General features: G+C 43.5%; 1 protein-coding gene and 1 long non-coding RNA gene across 5 annotated transcripts in view; one reads left to right on the top strand and one right to left on the bottom strand.

Annotated features, from left to right (window-relative positions):
• Positions 1–10,569, bottom strand: part of LOC110256292 (uncharacterized) — a 29,666-nt gene extending 19,097 nt beyond the window's left edge. The window contains exons 1-2 of the long non-coding RNA XR_002337666.2: positions 9,720–10,569; positions 3,050–3,152 (exon numbers count right to left, since the gene is read on the bottom strand). This is a non-coding gene — a long non-coding RNA (uncharacterized LOC110256292). The remainder of the gene's footprint in view (positions 1–3,049; positions 3,153–9,719) is intronic.
• Positions 1–17,571, top strand: part of CNBP (CCHC-type zinc finger nucleic acid binding protein) — a 72,626-nt gene that overhangs the window by 24,610 nt on the left and 30,445 nt on the right. The gene's annotated exons all lie outside the window — the stretch shown is intronic.

Genomic DNA, 17,571 nt, shown 5'->3' with positions numbered 1-17,571 from the left:
TATTTAAACATTTAAAATATACCACAATTTTGAAACCTGATTTGATATTTCTTCATATTCTAAAACCAAATTAGAAACCAACTCCTGAGAGGCCCCCCCTGCTCTAGCTGATTTGAATCATATCAAGTCGAGGATTGACTTTGTTTTTAAAATTGCAGAGCAAGTGACCTCCTTGGGTTATGTTCAATATGCAGTCCATGTTTAGACCTGGCACAACATCTCCGCGGGCAGTAACAGTCCGCTAGCTTGGCAGGGACAGTCCTGTGCCTCTGTTCTGGAGCAGCCTGCTTCAGATCCTCTCCAATGTCCCCTCCACAGGCTGTCCCAGCACCCCCTGCCCCCAGGTGGGGCTGTAACCAAGCCTAAGCCTGCATCCTTTTCACCCTCACTAACACCAAGCTCACGCATAGGTCCACATGGTCTCTGATATGTTTCCAAAGGTCAGCAGCTTGAGTTAATATTTCAGAGATGACCCAGTCAGCTAGTCTTTAAAAGAGAGACTGACAATGTATGGAACAGGAGAAAATATTTGTACACGATGCAACTGACAAGGGCTTAATCTCCAAAATATACAAACAACTCATACAACTCAACAACCACAAAACAAACAACCCAATGGAAAAATGGGCAGAAGACCTAAATAGACATTTTTCCAAAGAAGACATACAGATGGCCAGTAGGCACATAAAAAGATGCTCAACATCACTAATTATTAGAGAAATGCAAATCAAAAGTACTATGAGGTACCACCTCACACCAGTCAGAATGGCCATCATTAATAAGTCTACAAATAACAAAAGCTGGAGACAGTGTGGAGAAGAGGGAACCCTCCTAACACTGTTTCTGGGAATGTATGTTGGTGTAACCACAATGGACAACAGTATGGAGGTACCTCAGAAAATTAAAAATAGGATCCCACTCCTGGGCATCTATCTGGACAAAACTATAGTTCAAAAAGATACATGCACCCATGTGTTCATAGCAGCACTATTCACAATAGCCAAGACATGAAAACGACCTAAATGTTCATCAACAGATGAATGGATTAAGAAGATGTGGTACACATACACAATGGAATACTACTCAGGCATAAACAAGAATGAAATAATGACATTTGCAGCAACATGGATGCAATGAGAGATTTTCATACTAAGTGAATCAGTAAGTCAGAAAGAGAAAGACAAATACCATGTAATATCACTTATATGTGGAATCTAAAATGTGGCATAGGAATTCCCATTGTGGCTCATCAGGATAAGAACCAGACTAGTATCCATGAGGATGCAGATTTGATCCCTGGCCTCTCTCAGTGGGTTAAGGGTCTGGCGTTGCCACAAGCGGCATAGGTTGCAGATGTGGCTTGGATCCTGTGGCTGTGGTGTACGCCTGCAGTTGCAGGTCCTATTCCACCCCTAGCCTGGGAACTTCCATATGCTGCAGGTATGGCCCTGAAAAAAGAAAAAAGAAAAAAAATGCAACACAAGTGAACCTATCTACAAAACAGAAACAAACTCACAAACATGGAGAACAGACTTGTGATTGCCAAGGGGGAGTGGGGAGGGAGTGGGATGGATGGGGAGTTTGGGTTAGTAGATACAAACTATTATATTTAGAATGTATAAACAATGGAGGTCCTACTGTATAGCACAGGGACCTATAGCCAATCTCCTGGGATAGACCATGATGGAAGATGATATAAAAAAGAAGAAATATATATATACATACATATGTATGTATAACTGAATCACTTTTCTAACACAGAAATTGGCACAACATTGTAAATCAACTACACTTTAATTTTTAAAAATTTAGGAGTTCCTGCTGTGGTGCAGTGAGTTAAGAGTTTGACTGCAGAGGCTAGAAAAAAAATTATATCACCACACACCCTTCTCTATTTCCATCCCCTTAAGTAAGAAATATTAACATCCTGAAGTGCTCAATTCATATTTTTTCCTCTATTTTTCAGATAAGAACAGTAGATTAAAAATATACTTTTTTTTTTTTTTACAAAAATGGGATGCTATGTACATTTCTTTCTTTCTTTTTTTTTTTTTTTGTCTTTTTAAAAAGGGCCTCACCTGGAGCCTATGGAGGTTCCCAGGCTAGTGGTCTAACCAGAGATGTAGCTGTCAGCCTACACCACAGCCACAGCAACACAGGATCCTAGCTGCATCTGCAACCTACACCAAAGCTCATGGCAACTCGGATCCTTAACCCACTGAGTGAGGCCAGGGATCGAACCAGAAACCTTATGTTTCCTAGTTGGATTCGTTAACCACTGAGCCATGACGGGAACTCCCATTTCCAACTTTTTTGCTTCTCAAAACAATGCTGCAATAAAATGGAAGTCTACATATATTTTTCTGTACTTATACTTTTTATTTTCTTTTGGTTTGGTTTGGTTTGGGTTTTGTCTTTTTTGGGGCCGCACCCACAGCATGTGGAAATTCCCAGGCTAGGGGTCCAATGGTAGCTGTAGCATCCGACCCACACCACAGCCACAGCAACACCAGATCCAAGCTCCATCTGCGACCTATACCACAGCTCACAGCAACACCAGATCCTTAACCCACTGAGCAGGTCCAGGGATTGAACCCATGCCCTCATGGATACTAATCAGTCTCGTACTGCTGAACCACAATGGGAACTCCTGTATTTTTAAATTTTTAAATCAACTTTTTAGTGATATCATGTCATGCAATAAAAAGCTCCCATTTGGGGAGTTCCCCTATGGCTCAGCAGGTTAAGGATCCAGTGTTGTCACTGCTGTGGCTTGGGTCGCTGCTGTGACATGGGTTCAATCCCTGGCCCCAGGACCTCTGCATGCTGCTGGTGCAGCCAATAAATAAATAAATACAAAATGAAGTAAAACGCTCCTATTTTAAGTAAATGAGTCAGTAAGTTTGGAAAAATGTATATGTCAATGTAATTACCAACACAACCCAGATATAAAACTTTCTGTCACCCCCAAAAGATCCCTCTTGCACCTTCACAGTGAGCCTTTCCTCCACCGCCCATGCAGCTTCCCGTTTCCTGGGACATCACGTACCTGGGATCAGTGTGTGGACACCCAGGTCTGGCTCTTTCACTTGGCACAGTGCCCTGGACATTTGTTCACCTCATGGCTCACCTCAGAAGTTTCTTCCTTTTCACTGTAATTTTGAGAGAACCAAGTGACTTTCCAAAAAGGTCACTCCTGGCCACGTTCCTACCAGAAATGAACAGGAATGTCTTTTTCCCTGAATCTTTATAAGCACTGGGTGTTCTCTTTCTTTTCAGTTTCTGCCAATCCCACTGATGAATCTGAGTATCTTGTTATTGCCCAGATTTGCATTTCCCTGACTGCTGAGGTTGTGCTTCTTGGATTTCCTTCTTTGTAAATTGTCTTTTCATGTTTTTAACCATTTTTCTATTGCATTTTGATTTATAGAAACTCTCTGTTTACTACAGATGTTAACCTTTGTTGTAGATATTATTTTTTCCCTCCTATAGCCTTTGCCTTCTAACTTTCTTAGTGTTTTTTGTTATAAAACTTCACATTTATTTTCTTTTTATGGCCAAACCTGCGGCATATGGAAGTTCCCAGGCTAGGGGTTGAATCAGAGCTACAGCTGCCAGCCTATACCACAGCCACAGCAACTCGGGATCTGAGCCACATCTGCGACCTACACAGCAGCTTGCAGAAATGCTGGAAACTTAATCCACTGAATGAGACCAGGGATCAAACCCACTTCCTCATGGATACTAGTCAAATTCTTAACCCACTGAACCACAACGAAATCTCCAAAACATCAAACTTTAAGTTATCAGATATGACTGTCTTTGCTTTTATAGCTTCTGGATTCCCTGATAAGCATACGTGTTTATGTACTTTCATGTTTGTTTCTTCATTTAAGATTGAAGTGTTTCGGGAGTTCCCGTCGTGGCGCAGTGGTTAACGAATCCGACTAGGAACCATGAGGTTGCGGGTTTGGTCCCTGCCCTTGCTCAGTGGGTGAACGATCCGGCGTTGCCTTGAGCTGTGGTGTAGGTTGCAGACGCGGCTCGGATCCCGCGTTGCTGTGGCTCTGGCGTAGGCCGGTGGCCGCAGCTCTGATTCAACCCCTCGCCTGGGAACCTCCATATGCCGCGGGAGCGGCCCAAGAAATAGCAACAACAACAACAACAACAACAACAAAAAGACAAAAGACAAAAGACAAAAAAAAAAAAAAAGATTGAAGTGTTTCACATGTATTATAGTCCCCAAAAGTATAATCGTTAATGGCTGCACACTGTCTCATCCACAGAGGGCCCATAAATTAAATTATTCTTCTCTTGGATACTTGAGTTGTTCAGATTTTTCATTTTTTATTGAAACATCCTTGTGCACATACCTTTTCTAGTTATTCATGTATTTACTTTCAGTAATTTCCCGGGATTGATGCCCTAGGTGGTGTTGAATATATTATATAATTTAAAAAATATTTCAGTAGTCTAGAGAAATAGCAGCATAGCATTATTTATTTATTTATTTTTGTCTTTTGTTTTTTGAGGGCCACACTCATGGCATATGGAGGTTTCCAGGCTAGTGGTCAAATCAGAGCTATAGCTGCCAGCCTACGCCACAGCCACAGCAATGCCAAATCCAAGCCGCATCTGCGACCTTCACCATAGCTCATGGCAATGCTGTATCCTTAACCCACTGAGCAAGGCCAGGGACTGAACAGCACGTCCTCATGGATGCTAGTCTCATTCATTAACCACTGAGCCATGACGGCAACTCCCAGCATAGCATTTTTATGATTTCATTTTTAAAAGTTTTATTGAAGTATAGTTGATATACAAGGTTGGGATAATTGCTGCTGGCTAGTAATAGACCTAGAGGTTCAAGGGCTGACACATCAGCTTCAGATGTGCCTAGAATCCACTGCTCTCTGGATTGTGGTAGAAAAAACCCTATGCAGTTCCCTGCCCTACGCATTCCCATACCTCATCAAGGGGCCCAATGTTTCACCTCTTCTCACTTCCACCTCCTTTTTACAACTGAGTGAACAAGCACGGAGCCAGGCCTGGATCCCAGCTCTGCCTCTGACTCCTCCATCTGCATCTATGAATAAAGTCACCTTGGGAGGGCACAGATCTAGTGGCAGTTTACGAAGGCCCTTTCACATCCTTTTCCATTGGGATCCCCTCCCTGCTTCTCTCAGCCCAGTGAATGCCTTCTCACTCTTTAAGACACAGATGGGACATCTCCTCCTCCCAGCAGTCTTCCATCACTCTCTGGGATGGTCTTGCCATTTACATACCATATCTTAGTCATCATTTACATTGGTCTGCCTGACTCCCAGCTCCTCTGCCCCTGGAGGGTCCCTGTGGAGGAAGGCAGGAAGTGCCTCTGTAGGTAGAGCCTGGTGAGGAGACCAGCGTGGGGAGATCAGCTGGGGGCAGGATGGTGGTGGGCGATAGAGCTGGTAAGGTTGGCTGGGGCTAGGGCACTGAGAACCTTGCTTGCAATGCAAGAGTCTGGACTCATCCCCTGGTCAGTGTGGAGCTGGTGGAGGGCCTCCACTATGATCTGGCTTGGCTAAGTGGTGGTAGTGTGCAGGCTGGTGACAGTAAGGGCCTAGCAGAAGCAGCTGGGATGAAAGAAAAGGAAGGGTCTAGATTCCAGAGAAAAATTGGATTTCGAAACAGTATGTCTTGGCTACTGTAGTGTCCGCTGACACTTGCAGCGATTTCTACCCGAAGAACTCTCCAAGCCAGCCAGGGTGGGGTAGAAGTGTACGCTGGGGGTGATCTGACAACGAGGCAGGTGGTTGAGAGGATATGCAGGCTGGGGCTGGTCAGCTGGGCTGGAGTCCCCATGAGTGACTGAATGTATATTACCAGACCTCTGTGTCTGAGTGATTTTCAGCTTTAAAGTGAGAGGAGGATTGTCTCCTTGTGTTGCTGAGAGGAGTGAGAGAGGAAGGCAAGAGCCTGGACAGGAGGAGCAGCCAGCGACTCACAGAGATCACAGGTTAACCCAGAGAGGGCGCTCACATCTGTGGGTCAGCCATAAGGCCTCTTAAGAGTGGGTGGGAGGAGTTCCTGTCATGGTTCAGTGGTTAACGAATCTGACTAGAAACCTCAAGGTTGCGGTTTCCATCCCTGGCCTTGCTCAGTGGTTAAGGATCCTGCGTCACTGTGAGTTATGGTGTAGGTTGCAGACACAGCTTGGACCTGGCGTTGCTGTGGCTGTGGTGTAGGCTACAGCTCCGATTAGACCCTCTAGCCTGGGAATCTCCATACACCGCCTGTGCGGCCCTGGAAAAGACAAAAAATAAATAAATAAATAAATAAATAAAAATAAAAAAGAGTGGGTAGGAGAGGAACCTGCACCCCAGGGGCACAGATACGGAAAGCCTAGGGGCTTCCTAGTAGGCAAGTAGAGGAAAGTGGGTTTTTCATGTGCATGCCCTAAACTCATGACTTAAGACTTGAGTCTTCTCCTTCGCAGGTCAGCTCCTAAATATCTGTTAAAGGAATAAATGCTTACAAAGGGTTTGTTTTGTTTTGTTGCTTTTTAGGACCACACCCTCGGCATAGGGAGGTTCCCAGGCTAGGGGTCAAATCAGAGCTACAGCTGCTGGCCTACACCACAGCCACAGCAATGCCAGATCCAACCTGTGTCTGTGACCTACACCACAGCTCATGGCACCACCAGATCCTTAACCCACTGAGTGAGGGCAGGGATGGAACCTGCAACCTCATGGTTACTAGTCAGATTCATTTCTCCTGCTCCACAACGGGAACTCCTAAAAAGTATTTCTTAAATATTTGCATAATCTTGTTAAGACTTTTAAATTTTTTTTAAATTTTATATAATTTTTAGAGGTTATTTTCCATTTATAGTTTTTATTGGCTGTATTCCACATGTTGTACAATACATCCTTGAGCTTAATTTATACCCAGTAGTTTGTACCTCCCACACCCTTACCCCAATATTGTCCCTCCCCTCAGTTTTTTTGGCCACACCCTCAACAGATGGAAGTCCCCAGTCCTCGGATCAAACCCACACCACAGCACCAACCCAAGCCACTTCAGTGACAACACTAGATTCTTAACCCTCTGTGCCACAAGAGAACTCCCCCACCCGCAATTACTTTTTAATTAAGAAACACTTGTTGCAGGAGTTCCTCTCATGGCTCAGCAGAAACAAAACCGACCAGTATCCATGAGGGTGCAGGTTTGATCCCTGGCTCCACTCAATGGGCTAAGGATCTGACGTTGCTATGAACTGTGGTGTAGGTTGCAGACACGGCTTGGATCCCATGTTGTTGTGGCTGTTGTGGAGGCCAGCAGTTGCAGCTCTGATTTGACCCCTAGCCTGGGATGCTATGTGTGCAGCCCTAAAAAGCAGGAAAAAAAAAAAAAAGAGTGGATATATTTCTGGGTTTGCCATTTTTTAACTAGGTAGTCTTGAGTAAGTTCCTTAACTTCTTATGTTTCAGTGTTCTCATCTATAGAAATAAAAATATGAGGGCGTTCTAGTGGTTAGGATTTGGCGCTTTCACTGCTGTGGCCTGGGGTTCACTCCCTGGTTCTGAGAACTGAGCTCCCACATCAAGCCATTGCATGCTGTGGCCAAAAAAAAAAAAAAAAGTATTTTATCACAGGAAGTTACAGTGTAAGGATTAAATGAGATGATATATAAGGAATGCTTAATTACGGTGCAGTAAATTTAGTTACCATCAAGTGATTTAGTATTCTTCTCCAAAAGTTATTGTTTGTTTGTTTTTTTAGTGCCACACCTGTGGCATATGGAGGTTCCCAGGCTAGGGGTCCAATTAGAACTGTAGCTGCTGGCCTACGCCACAGCCACAGCAACGTGAGATCCAAGCCAAGTCTGCGACCTACACCACAGCTCACGGCAACATCAGATCATTAACCCACTGAGTGAGGCCAAAGATTGAACCCACATCCTCATGGATCCTAGTCGGATTCACCAACCACTGAGCCACAGTGGGAACTCCTCTAAAAGTATAAATGGCTGTATAGGAGTTCCCGTCGTGGCGCAGTGGTTAACGAATCCGACTAGGAACCATGAGGTTGCGGGTTCGGTCCCTGCCCTTGCTCAGTGGGTTAACGATCCGGCGTTGCCGTGAGCTGTGGTGTAGGTTGCGGACGCGGCTCGGATCCCGCGTTGCTGTGGCTCTGGGGTAGGCCGGTGGCTACAGCTCCGATTCAACCCCTAGCCTGGGAACTTCCATATGCCGCGGGAGCGGCCCAAGAAATAGCAACAACAACAACAAAACAACAACAAAAAAGACAAAAGACAAAAAAAATAAAAATAAAAATAAATAAATAAATGGCTGTATAGCATTCCATTGTATTGGTACACTGACATATGTTAAATAAATATGAATTTATATAATACAAATATATCTACATGTTATTTATATTATATATTATTTATATGGGTGATAAATATCTGGCCTATGAATTGATATATTGATATAATGGCATATGTATATATTGGTTTGTGTTTGTACATATGCTGCTGTATCAATACCTTTGTATATTATATGCTATATGTATATTTCATGTGTATATATATATATATATCTGATTCCTTATCTGAAGACAGTTAGGTTTTCCTTCTTTTTCAGTATCATAAACAATTATCTGAGCCCAATTAGACTGCTATAACAGATTATCTGGGAGGCTTAAACAATAAACCTTTATTTCTTGATGTTCTGGAGGCGGGGAAGTCCACAGTCATGGTACTGGCAGAGCTGGTGCCTGGTGAGGGCCTGCTCCCTGATTTGCACACAGCCACCCTCTCATTGTATTCTCACAAGGCTGGAAAGGAGCAAGCTTGCACTCTGACCTCTTCTTAGAAGGGCACTAATCCCCTTCATGAGAGCTCCACCCTCACTAGAGAGCTAATTACCTTCCAAAGGTCCCACCTCCAATGCTATCACACTGGGGATTAGAGTTTCAATTCCATCTTGGGGAAACACAAATATTCAGTCCACAGCAACAATCCTTCCATGAACATTCTGACAACCACACACTTGTGCACCCATTGAATATTTCATCAGAGTAGATGTCCAGAAGTAACATTGAGGAGTTAAATAAAATCATATCTTAAATATTTTCTCCTGTTGTTACATATTTTATTTTTGTTTATTTACTCATTCTTTATTTTTTTTGGCTATGCACATGACATATGGAAATTCCTGGGCCAGGGCCTTGAATCTGAGCTGAAGCTGCAACCTATACCACAGCTGCAGCAGCACTGGATCCTTAACCCACAGAGCCACAGCAGGAACTCCATCATTTTATTTTTAAAACCAGGAGATCCTGCTTTGGCACAGTGTGCTTGGGTCACTGCAGAGGTGCAGGTCTGATTCCCAGCCTGGGAACTTGCATATGGCACGGATGCCGCCATAGAAATTAATAAATTAATTTTAAAAAACCCAGGAGTTCATATGGTGGCTCAGCAGTAACAAACCTGACTGGTATCCATGAGGATGCAGGTTTGATCCCTGGCCCTGCTCAGTAGGTTAAGGATCTGATGTTGCCATGAGCTGTGGTGTAGGTTGCAGACACAGCTCGGATCTGGCATTGCTGTGGTTATGGTGTAGGCTGGTAGCTGCAGCTCTGATTCGATCCCTAGCCTGGGAACTTCCACATACTATGGGTGTGGCCCTAAAAAGAAAAAATTAAATTATATTAAATTACAAAATACTTACTTCATGCTGGAATCCTGTGGAATCAGGAAAAACACTGCCAATTCCATCCACTTCTGAATGCTTCATGAAGGGGGTCAGATAGCAGCCTTGATTGAGACTCATCCATCACATGGCAGCAGGCAGGTGTCCTGAGACCCTTGTCAGGGTTATATAGTCTTCCATTGTCACGCCCACTCTACTGCCTCTTGGGATGGCCTCTGCATTCAACCATGAGTTACTGATACCCAGCTCCACCTCCCAGATTTACATGTGTAGGCTAAGAGTAGAATGAGGAACTTTTATTTCCTCTGGATAATTTCTTTTATGAAAATCCTAATATAACAGACGCTAAAATCATGGCATAATTCAGCCTCAAAACTCTTTACTTTGGTGCATTACCATTTATCTCTCAAGAACCTTTAAAGGCTGCTCCAGGTGCCCTGGTGAGAAGAAAATCACTTGAAATTTTGAGGGCCACTTTGTCCTTTGAAGAAGATGGCTTCTGTCTTGCTGTCCTCTGTGCCCAAGTTTAGTCCCCAAAGCCTGGAATTGAAAGCCCTCCTGCAGCTCCCAGTCCAATCCTCTCATTTTACAGAAGAGGAGGCAGGTCCAGAGAGGGCAGTGGCTTGTCCATAGTCACCCTGTTAGCTGGTGGCAGAGGTGGCCCTGGAAACTCTGTCTTCTGATGCCAGATCCAATGGCCTTTCTGCTCGAGCACACACTGTACCCTAGGAGTGACTTTGGCCAGCCCTGCCTCTGCTGGCTCTCCTTCCTCTCTAGGTCCATGTGGTTACTGAGCAGACAGCCCTGTTTGAGCCCAGATGACTCAGAGTTGAGGCCTAGGAGGTGGCAGGGCAGGGCGGTTAGTGGCACAGGAGTGGCCAGTTACCCCAGGAGGTGGCAAGAATGGCAGACACAGGATTGGAGAAGGCCTGGTGGAGCTGGGCCAGGACTGGGCGGATGGCCAGGAGCAGCCAAGAAGCCTGGAAAGGCAGAGGGCCCTGCCTGCCAGCCAGAGGGGTGTGCACTTCAGTTTTGCAAAGCTGTGGAGCCCCTGAAGGGTTTTATGTTTGTTTTTGTTGATTTGTTTGTTTTCGTGGGATAAAATAGATAAAATTCACCATTTTAGAGTATACAGCTCAATAGTATTCATTACAGTGTTATGCAACCATCACCGCAATCTGTTTCTATTTCCAAAACTTTTCCATTACCCCCAGCACAAACTCTGTCCCCATTAAGTAACACCTCCCCACGCCTCTTCGCTCCCAGCCCTTGTAACCTCTTGTCTACTTTGTGCCTCTATTTGCCTATGATAGATATTTCATATAAATGGAGTCATAGAGTATTTGTCCTTTTGTGTCCAGCTCAGTTCATTTCGAGCAGAAATGTTTTAAATATTTGTACATGTTTTTTTTTGTTGTTGCTTTTGTTGTTTTTTGTTTTTGTTTCTGTTTTTGGTTTTTAGGGCTATACCTACAGCATATGGAAGTTTCCATGCTAGGGGTCAAATTGGAGCTACAGCTGCCAACCTACATTACAGCCACAGCAACACCAGATCCTTAACCCACTGAGCGGGGCCAGGTATTGAACCTGCATTCCCATGGATACTAGTTAGTTCCTTACCACTGAGCCAAGATGGGAACTCCCAATTTGTCCATGTTGTGGAATGTATCAGAACTTCCTTTTTTTTTGGTGCTGAATTTATCATATTTTTGGTAAGATGTATACAACATTGTTATGTAACCATCACCACCCTCCATCTCCAAAACCTTTCACCTTCCCAAACTGAAACTCTGTCCCCATTAAACCCAACTGCCCCTCCCTATCCCCCAGGCCCTGGTAACCTCCATTCTACTGTGTCTCTCCTCTACTGGCCTCACAGAGGTAGAATCATACAGTAATTTTGCTTTTGTGGCAGTTTATTTCACTGAGCATAATGTCCTCAAGGTTCTTCCATGTTGTGGCATGTCTTAGAATTTCATTCATTTTTAAAGCAGACTATTTGTTTATCTACTCATTCTGTTTATCCACTGTTGGACTTTGGGTTGTTTTTACCCTTTGGATATGGTGAATAATGCTGCTATGAACAGTGGTGTGCAAATATCTCTGTAACCCCCTGCTTTCTGTTCTTTGGGGTGTATACCCAGGAGTGGAATTACTGGGTCGTATGGTAATTTTTTATTTTAATTTTTTGAGGAACCACCAAACTGTTTTCTACAGTGACTGCTCCATTTCACATCCCTACTAGCAATGCCAGAGGGTTCTGATTCCTCTACATCTTTGTCAAAACTTGCTATTTTCTATTTTCTTTCCTTTTTATGATGGAGTAATATTCCATTGAATCGCATTTTGTTTATCCATCATCTGTTGATGGACGCTTGGGTTTTTTCTACCTTTCAGTTGTTGTGAATAAGGCTTCAGTGAACACTGGCATACAGGTGTCTGTTTGAGTCTCTGTTTTTCATTCTTTTGGTTTATACCTAGAAGTGGAATTACTGGGTCTTACAGTAGTTACATGTTTAACTTTTGGAGGAACAGTCAAAACTGTTTTCCACAGTGACTGCGCCATTTTGCATTCTCTCCACTAATGTACGAGGGCCACTGTAGGTTTGAGCAAGACTAGAGTAAAATTACCCTCCCCAAGCACCTCCCTCCTGGCTGCTGTGGTGTCCTTCATGGATCAGGAAATCCCTTCTGTGTAAACTGCTTGTTTCTGGACTATTTCAGGGCCACGTCTGAGGGCTTCTTTCTATTTGGTGTCAGTATTTAATTCTATCACGATTCCCTCTCTCCTCAGTCTTAATAGGAATTCCCTGGTGGTGCAGTGGGTTAGGGATCTGGTGTTTTCGCTGTGGATCCAGTTTAACTCCTGGCCCAGGAACTTGCACATGCTGCTGATGTGGCCAAAAAAAATTTTTTTTTATTTACATGTCCCACTGTACTATGATGCTCAGCACAACAATTTAGATTTCCCTTATTCCAGTATATTTCTGTTTTGTTCCATATTTTCTCCTGTCCTTGAAAACCTTCTTATGAGAGCCTATTGGATTCGGAGAAAGGGGTGGTGTCCTGGCTCTGTGCCCATCAGCAAGTTGCTGAAATTCTCTGGGCTTGTTGCTTTGTGGAGGATATTGGCAGATGTGATGTCTGAGTTATTTTTTTCAGAAGACTGTCTGTCTTGCTACTTGGAAAAAAAGAGCATGGTTATGTAGCATGTTTTCACAATACTTCTTTTTTTAAATTTTTTTTTTTTTAATTTTATTTTTAGGGCCGCACCCGCATATGGAAGTTCCCAGGCTAGGGGTCGAATTGGAGCCTTAGCTGCTAGCCTACACCAGAGCCACAGCAGTGTGGGATCCAAGCTGCGTCTGCGACCTACACCACAGCTCACAGAAACGGCAGATCCTTAACCCACTGAGCGAGGCCAGGGATCAAACCTTCGTCCTTATAGATGCTAGTCGGATTCATTTCTGCTGAAACAACGGGAACTCCCTTTTCACAATACTTCTGATATCTTCAAGTTTCATTTTGAGCTTTTACTTTTTAAAATTTTTTTAATGATTTTTATTTTTTCCATTATAGTTGGTTTACCAGGTTGAGCTTTTAAAACTGAAGTCCTGGAGTTCCCATCTTGGCTCATTGGGTTACGAACCCGACTAGTATCCGTGAGTGGATTAAGGACCCAGTGTTGCTGTGGCTGTGGTGCAGGCTAGCAACTGCAGCTCTAATTCGACCCCTAGCTTGGGAACTTCCATATGCCGTGGGTTTGGCCCTAAAAAGGAAAAAAAAAGAAACCTTCAGGAGACCTGTACTTAGAAAATGTTATATGAAAAAGTATATATAGTAGAATATTATAAGGTACAAGAAGAAAGCATTGCCTTTTCCCGTAGACCAAAAATTTCCTTGCACTAATTAACACCTGCTTTATTTAAAGATTTGTGTAATGCAGTACAAGCCACAGTTTATATGAATTGTCTCCTTCTAGATGAGGAAGGCCTAAAATCTTTTGTTTATGGACTTGCCAACTCATCTGTATTTATTTCTCAGCAGCACAACTCCACAATACAGGCTCATTATCTCAGAGCCTGGCAGATAAAGTGAAATATCTAAAAGCAAACAATGTTTACAGTTGCTCTGATTCAGCACAATTTAGACTCTCTTTTGGCAAAGAAAACTAAATGATGCTCTGCTCCTTCTCAGCCTCGGTCAATACTGAGGTCTGAGCTCCTTGTCCAAATGACCACCCTTGCACAGGCTGCAGCCTCTGGGGACGCCAGGGCCCTGCCTTTAGGTCACCTCCCCACAACACGCACGTCTGCTGAATGAGGACTGATTTGGACTGTTGTCATTTTAATTTGAAACAAAATGAAGAAATAAAAATTTAGAGAGTTAAAAAGAAAGGAACTTCTGACCATCACAAAGAGACAAATGTTGTAGGATTCCACATGTATGAAGGCCCTAGAGCAGTCAAATCCACAGAGGCAGTAAGGAGGAGGGTGGGCGCTGGGGCTGCGGGAGGTGGGAGCCAGTGGTTAATGGGGACAGAGCTTCATTTTGGGCTAATGAGAAAGTTCTGGAGAGGAATGGTGGTGATGCACAGCAGTGTGAATGAACTTAATGCCACTGAACTGGACACCTAAAAATGGTTGAGAAGGTAAATTGTATGTTAGATATATTTTACCACAATAAAAAAATTCCAAAAGGGAGAAGTTCCCATTGTGGCTCAGCGGAAATGAACCTGACTAGTATCCATGAGGACATGGGTTTGATCCCTGGCCTCGATCAGCGGGTTAAGGATCTGGCATTGCCGTGAGTTGTGGTATAAGCTGGCAGCTACAGCTCCAATTTGACCCCTCGCCTGGGAACTTCCATATGCTGCAGGTGCGGCCCTAAAAAGCCAAAAGGAAAAAAAAATTCAAAAAGGGAATTTATCTGAAGTCCGCACAACTTAGTACATTTAGACCTCTGGCTTGTTAAACAGAAGTCTGCTAGGTTTTCCTTTACTGAACACTAAACCTTTTATTTTAAATTGAATAAATCTGTTTAAAACATAGAGAGGTGGAGATTTGGTCCCTTTTAGAAGATTGATCCTTCCAGATTAAATTTATAGTTGGGCTCAGTTCAGAGGCTTCAGATAAAGAGCTGTCAATACCCAGGAACACAGCTCTGCCCTGTAACACTCGGGGGCCAGATGACCTCTGCCTACGCCCAGACCATATGGGATTAAACTAGAATTGAGTAACAGAAAGAGATCTGGGGTGGGGAAGGGAGTTAGGGATTAGCAGAGGCAAACTAGTACATATAGGATGGATAAACAACTAGGTCCTACTGTATAGCATAGGCAGCTATATCCAATCTTCTGCGATAAACCATAACAGAAAAAAATATGTGTGAAATGTATATACATATTACTGAGCCACTTTGCTGTACAGCAGAAATTAACACAGCATTGTAAATCAACTATACTTCTATAACATTTAAAACAAGAAAGAGATCTGGGAGTTCCCGTCATGGCGCAGCGGAAACGAATCCAACTAGGAACCATGAGGTTGTTGGTTCGACCCCTGGCTTTGCGCGGTGGATTAAGGATCCGGCATTGCTGTAAGCTGTGGTGTAGGTCGCAGACATTGTTTGGATCTGGCGTTGCTATGTCTCTGGCGTAGGCCGGCAGCTACAGCTCCGATTCGACCCCTAGCCTGGGAACCTTCACACACCATGGGCGTGTCCCTAAAAAGACCAAAAGACAAAAAAGAAAGAAAGAGATCTGGAAAGCCCTCCAAATGCTTAGAGATTAAACAACACACTTCTATATAAAAGGTGGGCTAAAAAGAAAAGTCTCAAAGAACTTTTAAAATATTTTCTGGAGTTCCTGTTGTGGCACAGTGGAAATGAATCCGACTAGGAACCATGAGGTTTCGGGTTCGATCCCTGGTCTGGCTCAATGGGTTGAGGATCCGGTATTGCCATGAGCTGTGGTGTAGGTTGAAGATGCAGCTCGAATCTGGGGTTGCTGTGGCTCTGGCATAGGCCTGCAGCTGTAGCTCCTATTAGACCCCTAGCCTGGGACTATCTATATGCCGCTGATGTGGCCCTAAAAAAAGAGAAAAAAAAAAAAGAAATTTTAAAATATTTTCAATATACAAAGAGTTCTTGTTATTGCTCAGCAGGTTAAGAACCCAATATAGTGTCCATGATGATGCGGGTTCCATCCCTGCCTTGCTCAGTGGGTTAAGGATCTGGCATTACCACAAGCTGTAGCATAGGTCACAGATGTGGCTCGGATCTGGTGTTTGCTGTGGCTGTGGTGCCGGCGGCTGTAGTTCCAATTCAACCCCTAACCCAGGAACTTCCATATGCTGCAAGTGCAGCCATAAAAAGAAAAAAAAAAAAAAAAAAAAAAAAAAAAAAAAAAGAAGAAGAAAAGAAAAGAAACATAAAAAAAAAATTCTTAAAACTCAACAGTAAGAAAAGGAACAACTTTATTAAAAAATGAGCAAAATACCTGAACAAGCACTCACCAAAGAAGACAGAGGAATTCTTTTGTGGTTCAATGGGTTAAGGATCCTGTGTTGTTACTGCAGTGGCTCGGGACACTGCTGTGGCGTGGATTTGATCCCTGGCCCAAGAACTTTCACATGCATCATCTGTCATCAGGGAAATGCAAATTACAGCAACGATGAGACACCACTACACACCTGTCAGAAGGGCCAAAATCCAAAACTCTGACAACACCAGATGTTTACAAGGATGTGAAGCAACAGGAACTCTCATTCATTGCTGGTGGGAAGGCAAAATGGAACAGTCACTTTATAAGACAGTTTTACAGATTCTTACAAAACTAAACATACTCTTACCACACAATCCAGCAATCATACTCCTTAGTATTTACCAAAGGAGTTGAAGACATGTCAACACAAAAGCCTACACACAGACATTTATAACAGTTTTATCTATAATTGCCAAAACTTGAAAGCAACTAAGACATCTTTCAATAAATGAATGGATACTGAACTTTGGTCCATCCATACAATGGAATATTATTCGGCACTAAAAAGAAATGAGCTATCATGCCAAGAAAGACATGGAGAAAACTTAAATGCCTATTACTAAGTGAAAGAAGCCAATCTGAAAAGGCTACATACTATGTGATTCCAACTTTATGAAACTCCAGACAAGGAAAAACTATGGAGACAGTAATGAGTGGTGCTTGCCAAGATTTGCAGTGGAGGGATGTGAGAACCTCTGTCCTCTCTGCTCAATTCTGCTCTGAACTTAAAACTGCCCTAAAAAATGTCTGGAATTAGGAGTTCCCACTGTGCCTCAGCAGCAATGAACCCGACTAGTAGCCATGAGGTTGTGGTTTCAATCCCTGGCCTCGCTCAGTTGGTTAAGGATCTGGTGTTGCCATGAGCTGTGGGGTAGCTGAGACGAGGCTCAGATCCTGCATTACTGTGGTTGTGGTGTAGGCCAGCAGCTGCAGCTCTGATTCGACCTCTAGCCTGGGAACTTCCATATGCCACAGGTATGGCCCTAAAGAGCAAAAGGAAAAAAATGTCTGGAATTAGATAATGGCGATGGTTGCATGGCTCTGTGAATGTACTAAAACCCATGGAATTATACACTATAAAAGAAAGACTTTTATGGCATAGCAATTACACCTCATCAGGGCTGTTATGAAAAAAAGATGCCTGTCTCATGAAGCTGTTGTGCAGATTAAGGAAGGTCCACATAGCATTTTTTTTTTTTTTTTGTCTTTTTGCTATTTCTTGGGCCGCTCCAGTGGCATATGGAGGTTCCCAGGCTAGGGGTCGAATCGGAGCTGTAGCCACCAGCCTACGCCAGAGCCACAGCAACGTGGCTTTCGAGCCGAGTC

This window comes from Sus scrofa, chromosome 13 (assembly GCF_054392235.1).
Source record: "Sus scrofa isolate SSC_HxYL_T2T_F1_AM1 chromosome 13, Sscrofa_HxYL_maternal_Yorkshire_Landrace_v2.0, whole genome shotgun sequence".
NCBI classification, from domain to species: Eukaryota; Metazoa; Chordata; class Mammalia; order Artiodactyla; family Suidae; genus Sus; species Sus scrofa.
The sequence above is the reverse complement of the archived record's forward strand: the minus strand, read 5'-3'. Positions and strand labels throughout refer to the sequence as shown.